The following is a 6,000-nucleotide window of genomic DNA, read 5'->3' as shown; positions in this document are numbered from 1 at the left end:
AAAAAATCTTATTTCCCTGAGAAAATGATGGCTTAACAGGATAGAAAATGTTTTTGACAATACCCACCCTATTCCATCCAAATACTGGTGATAAACCCTCCCCACTACCCCCCACCATCACACTCTCTTAGTGAATTCAGGATCTTTGAGTGAGGGGTTGATTTCCCTCCCTTCATCATGGAACCAAATGATATTACTCTGATTCTCCCTTCAGGAACAGACAAGAAGTTGATATTCTATCCCTAGCCTTATAGATACAGTCGCCACTCTGATTCCTCAGCTGGGTGGTATCTGCAGGCCAAGCAGAGAGCTGACCTTCCATTCCCACTCAAGCAGAAGCAGACGGGGCTTCAAATCCCTTGCAAGTTTAAAGTCAGCAGATATGAGCAGAGATCTGATTTTAGATCCTCCCTTGATGGAATCAAGTGGTGCTTTGATTCTTTGGCCAGGGTAGCATTAGCATGGTTCAGAGGTGAACTGATTCTCCAGCCTCCATTGGTCTTCAATGAGACTGAGCCTGGTGGTCTGAGTCAGGTCTAGTCAGCTTTCCACTTTCCCCTCACCCCTGGTGTTAGCAGGGATCAATAGGGAGATGAACTTCCATACCCACTTGGCAGACAAGTGCTCGGGCCTGGTGCACTGGGAAGACCCAGAGGGATCGGGTGGAGAGGGAGGTGGGAGGGGGGACTGGGATGGGGAGTACATGTAAATCCATGGCTAATTCATATCAATGTATAACAAAAACTACTGTAATGATGTAAAGTAATTAGCCTCCAACTAATAAAAATTAAAAAAAAAAAAAAAAAAAAAAGACTGAACCAGGTAGTGTGATGCAGGACTAGTCAGAAATTGCCCTCCCATCCCAAATACAAAATGCAGTGGGATCAGGTTGAAACTTGAGCCTTCACTCTCATATGGCTTCAGTGAAGGAGGTTGTATGAAATGGTAAGATTCATATTTCACTTTTTCCTTGCCCTATGTTACCACGCTGAGTGGAGAACTGCGAATAACCCCTACCTGCTTCAAAGAGGTAAAACCAGGCAGAATGAGGTGGTGGGAGATGAAGTTAGTTTGCTTTCCACTTTTCTTTATCTTCACCATCCTCAGTTTCAGGTGAGCCAGAGTGGACATGAACTCCCACTGTAACAAGAAGGTTGTTAAGTCATCCCTGTTATTTAGATCTATCCGATGTCAACAGGAGACAAAAGAGAGGAGTCCAAAAGAAAGCTGTTCACACACCCAAGTGGAGGTTAAAAAAGTAACAGGAGTTGGTGATCCATTTTTATTAAGATAGTGTAAGAAGGGCTAAGTACAGAGATAAATTTCCACTCCCTTTTTAGCAATGAGGCAGTATGGGGCAATGTTCTACTTTTAAGGATTGGAATCAGTGGTACCCAGAGGAGAGATGAATATAAACGTTCACCTCACCCTTATAATATGCCTAACAAGGGGACTGCCTGCATGAAGAAGAGAAGGAGGAGAATATGGAGATGAGGAAGAAGAAAAAAGAATAAGTAGAAGTTGCTCTTTTTTCAACAAAAAGGATCTTTAGTCTCATAATATTTAAAGTATCCAGGATACAATAGGAATACTTTATCATACCCAGAACCAGAAAAATTACAACTTTCATGAGAAAAGGCAATCAACAAGTGCCAATAATGAGATTAACCTGATAAAGATATTACCTGAAAAGAATATTAGTCCTGACAAAAATGTCTCAAAGTCAGTTATGAATTTCCTGGAAACAAACTAAGAATAGAAAAACTCAGCAAAGCTGTATAAGAAATAACAAAGGAAAATTATAAAACAGAAAAATAAGGCAGCTGAAACAAAAAGTTCACTAGATGGGCCCAGTAGCACAGTGGTACTAGAAAGAACACTTGAGAGTCCCTTGGACTGAAGGTGATCAAGCCAGTCAATCCTAAAAGAAATCAACTCTGTATATTCATTGGAAGGACTGATACTGAAGCTGAAGCTCCAATACATTGGCCACCTGATGCAAATAACTGACTCATTGGAAAAGACCCTGATGCTGGGAAAGATTGAGGGCAGGAGGAGAAGGGGACAACAGAGGATGAGATGGTTGGATGGCATCATCGACTCAATGGACATGAATTTGAGCAAACTCCAGGAGATAGTGAAGGACAGGGAAGCCTGGCATGCTGCAGTCCATGGGGTCACAAAGAGTCAGACACGACTGAGTGACTGAACAACAACAAAGTACAGTGGAGGAGCACATCAATAGAATTTACTCCATCAAAATGACAGGGAGAAAATTGACTGAAAAAAGAGAACAGAGACTTAAAGTTTAATGAGATAACAAGAACACAGTTAACATTCTTAACCTCTGAATCACAGAAAGAAAGGAGAAAGACAGTAGAATGGAAAAAGTATTCTAGGAATAATGGATGCTAACTTCCAATATTCAGCAAGATATAAAACCTGAAGATTTAAGAGGCTAAGTAAGTCCAAAAGAAGATAAATTCAATTAAATTCAATCTAAGACAATCTTCATCAAATTATGAAATCTAAAGAAAAAAGATTTGAAACAGCCAGAGAAACCTATAAAGGAATATCAATTTGAGTGACAGTGAATTTATCTTGAAACAATGGAGACCAGATTGCAATGATAAACATTCAAGGGCTGAAAGAAAAGAGCTGTCAATTGTTATTTCTATATCTGACAAAAGTATCCTTCAGGAATAAAGAAGTGATAAAGTATTCTCAGATAAAGGAAAATAATAACATTCGCCACTAGCACACATATTTAGAAAGTAAGTGATAACAGAAGAAGATTGGCACCTTCAGAAAGGAAAGATGAAAAACAAAATTGATAAAAATAGTGGGTTGAATTTCTTTAATAATCAAATTTGATATTCAAACAAAAATTAGGACGCTACCTATTGTGGTGCTAAATACATGTAGAAGAAATCTTTAAGATCATTATATTTCAAAAGTGGTGAAGATAAAAGAATTGAAATGAAAGTGTTTCCACACTTCACTTGAATTGTTGAGATGCTATTAACAATAGACAATAAATTATGCATGCATATAGTAATAATAAGAAAAATCACTAAGAAAGCTGTACAAAATGATATAATAAAAACCCCATTAAACCTAAATCAAAATGAAATATTAAATGTACTAAAGGGAAGGCAATAAAAGTGAAACAAAGGAATAAGAATCAGAAGAAAAAAATGGGAGACATAACAAAATAAAGCCATTTGCAGCAACATGGATGGATATAGAGATTGTCATACTGAGTGAAGTAAGTGAGATAGGGAAAGACAAATATCATACAATATTATTTATATATGGAACTTAACAAAACGGGTACAAATTAGCTTATTTACAAAACAGTGATAGAGTTACAGAAAACTAACTTTAGTTTACCAGGGTATAAGATGGGGATATATTGGGAGATTGGGGTTGACATATATATACTACTGTATATAGAATCAATAACTAATAAGGACCCACTGTATAGCACAGGGAACTCTACTCCATACCCTGTAATGACCTGTATGGGAAAAGAATATAAAAAAGAATGAATATATGTGTGTGTATATAATTTATTTATTCTGCTATACAGAAGAAAGCAACACCACATTGTAAATCAACTGTACTCTAATAAAAATTAAAAATTAAATAAACAAAAAGTTGCAGACTTAAAACCTAACATAAATAATTACCTTAAGTGAAAAAGACTCTAAATACATCAACTAGGACTGTAGCTCACCAGGTTCCTCTGTCCATGAGATTCTCCAGGCAAGAATACTGGAGTGGGTTGTCATTCTTCCTCCTCCAGGGGATCTTCTTGACCCAGGGATCGAACCTGCATCTCCTGTGTCTCCTGCATTGCAGGATTCTTCACCACTGAGCCACCAGGGAAGCCCTTATAGATACGGACGGACAGAGTGAATTAAAAACATGATTTACCTGTATGCTGTGTATAAGAAATATACTCTGACTAAAATGGTATAAGTAGGTTGATAGTAAGAGGATGGGAAAATATATCCATGAAAACATTATTTTTAATAAAATCAAGAACAGCTATATTAATATCAGATAAAGTCTACATTAGAGTAGGGGAAATTACTAGTTCCAAAGGGGGATACTGCATCATAATAAAAGGACCAACTCATCAGGTAGACACAGTAACCCTAAATGTGTATGTACAAAATAAAAGAGCTTCGAAATACATGAAGCAAAACCTGAGAAAGCTGGTTAAAAAAATAGACAAATCTAAAACTGTAATTTGGGTTGCAGTAAATAATAAATATTATAATAAATATATAAATAAAATAAATATAATAAATAAATAAATATAATAATATTATTTACTCAGTAAATAATAAAACTACTAGGCAGAAAAGGATCCAAGATATAGAAGAAGTATCAATTAACACAATCAATTAACACCATTGACATATATATTCAATATAATATATATATAAACTCATGAAGCATTACAAAAAGAAAGGCCATATCTTAGCTCATAAAGCAAATCTGAACTAATTTAAAATACTGGAAATCATACAGAAACTATTTTATGACTATACAGAAATTAAAATATAATTCAGTAACACAAAGACAACAGGAAAATCTCCAAACACTTGGAAATTAAACAACACATTTCAATGGGTCAATAGGGATGTCTGAAAGTTATTGGACTAAATGATTACATTAGAACAGAGGAAAAGTTAGTCAGTAATCTAAGCTCCTGTTTCAAGACACTGAAGAGTAAATTAAATCCAAGCAAAGCTGGAGAGAAATAATGAAGATGAGAGCAGTGAAACTGATAATAGAAAACAAGTCAATGAAACAAAAAGATGGGTATTCAAAAATATTAATAAAATTGATAAACCTCTAGAAGACTGATAATGTTAAAAACAGAGAAGAGACAATTATTAATATAAAGAATGAGACAGGTATATTGCAGCAGGTTTTTTTTTTTAGATTTTTTTATTCTGTTATTTTTTTAATATAAATTTATTTATTTTAATTGGAGGCTAATTACTTTACAATATTGTAGTGGTTTTGCCATACATTGACATGAATCTGCCACGGGTGTACATGTGTTCCCCATCCTGAACCCCCCTCCCACCTCCCTCCCCATCCCATCCCTCTGGGTCATCCCAGTGCACCAGCCCTGAGCACCCTGTCTCATGCATTGAACCTGGACTGGCGATTTGTTTCACATATGATAATATACATGTTTCAATGCCGTTCTCCCAAGACATCCCACCATCTCCCTCTCCCATAGAAAGACTCTGTTATATGACTCATATGACTCACATATAGGGTTATCATTACCATTTTCTAAATTCCATATATATGTGTTAGTATACTGTATTGGTGTTTTTCTTTCTGGCTTACTTCACTCTGTATAATAGGCTCCAGTTTCATCCACCTCATTAGAACTGATTCAAATGTATTCTTTTTAATGGCTGAGTAATATTCCATGGTGTATATGTACCACAGCTTTCTTATCCATTTGTCTGCTGATGGACATCTAGGTTGCTTCCATGTCCTGGCTATTGTAAACAGTGCTGCGATGAACATTGGGGTACACATGTCTCTTTCAGTTCTGGTTTCCTCAGTGTGTACACACAAATTTTATTTGCCAAAAAAAATAAAATAAAACCTAAGAAAAAACTGAAATTAAATTGAAAAAAAATAAGAAGAAAGTAGAAATATTAGTTATTGAACTGTAGTCCAAGGCCAGAGTATACCTATGATTTTAATCAAGTCACTTCACTTCTTGAATCTCAACTGCAAATTAGGAAAAGTCAAAGATAAAAATAATAAATTCATAGTTTCTGTGTGTATTATACTATCATAGTGCTTAAGAAATATTAGTAATACTGAAAATGATTAACAAAATGGAAAAGAAATCTACAGAATGATAGCAATGTTTGCAAATCATATATCTGTTAGAGATTAATACACAAAACATATAGAGAATTCAAAACTCAATATAGGAAAGCAAATGATACA

The sequence above is a fragment of the Odocoileus virginianus genome, unplaced genomic scaffold, assembly GCF_023699985.2.
Source record: "Odocoileus virginianus isolate 20LAN1187 ecotype Illinois unplaced genomic scaffold, Ovbor_1.2 Unplaced_Contig_35, whole genome shotgun sequence".
NCBI lineage: Eukaryota > Metazoa > Chordata > Mammalia > Artiodactyla > Cervidae > Odocoileus > Odocoileus virginianus.
This window is presented reverse-complemented; position numbering follows the sequence as displayed.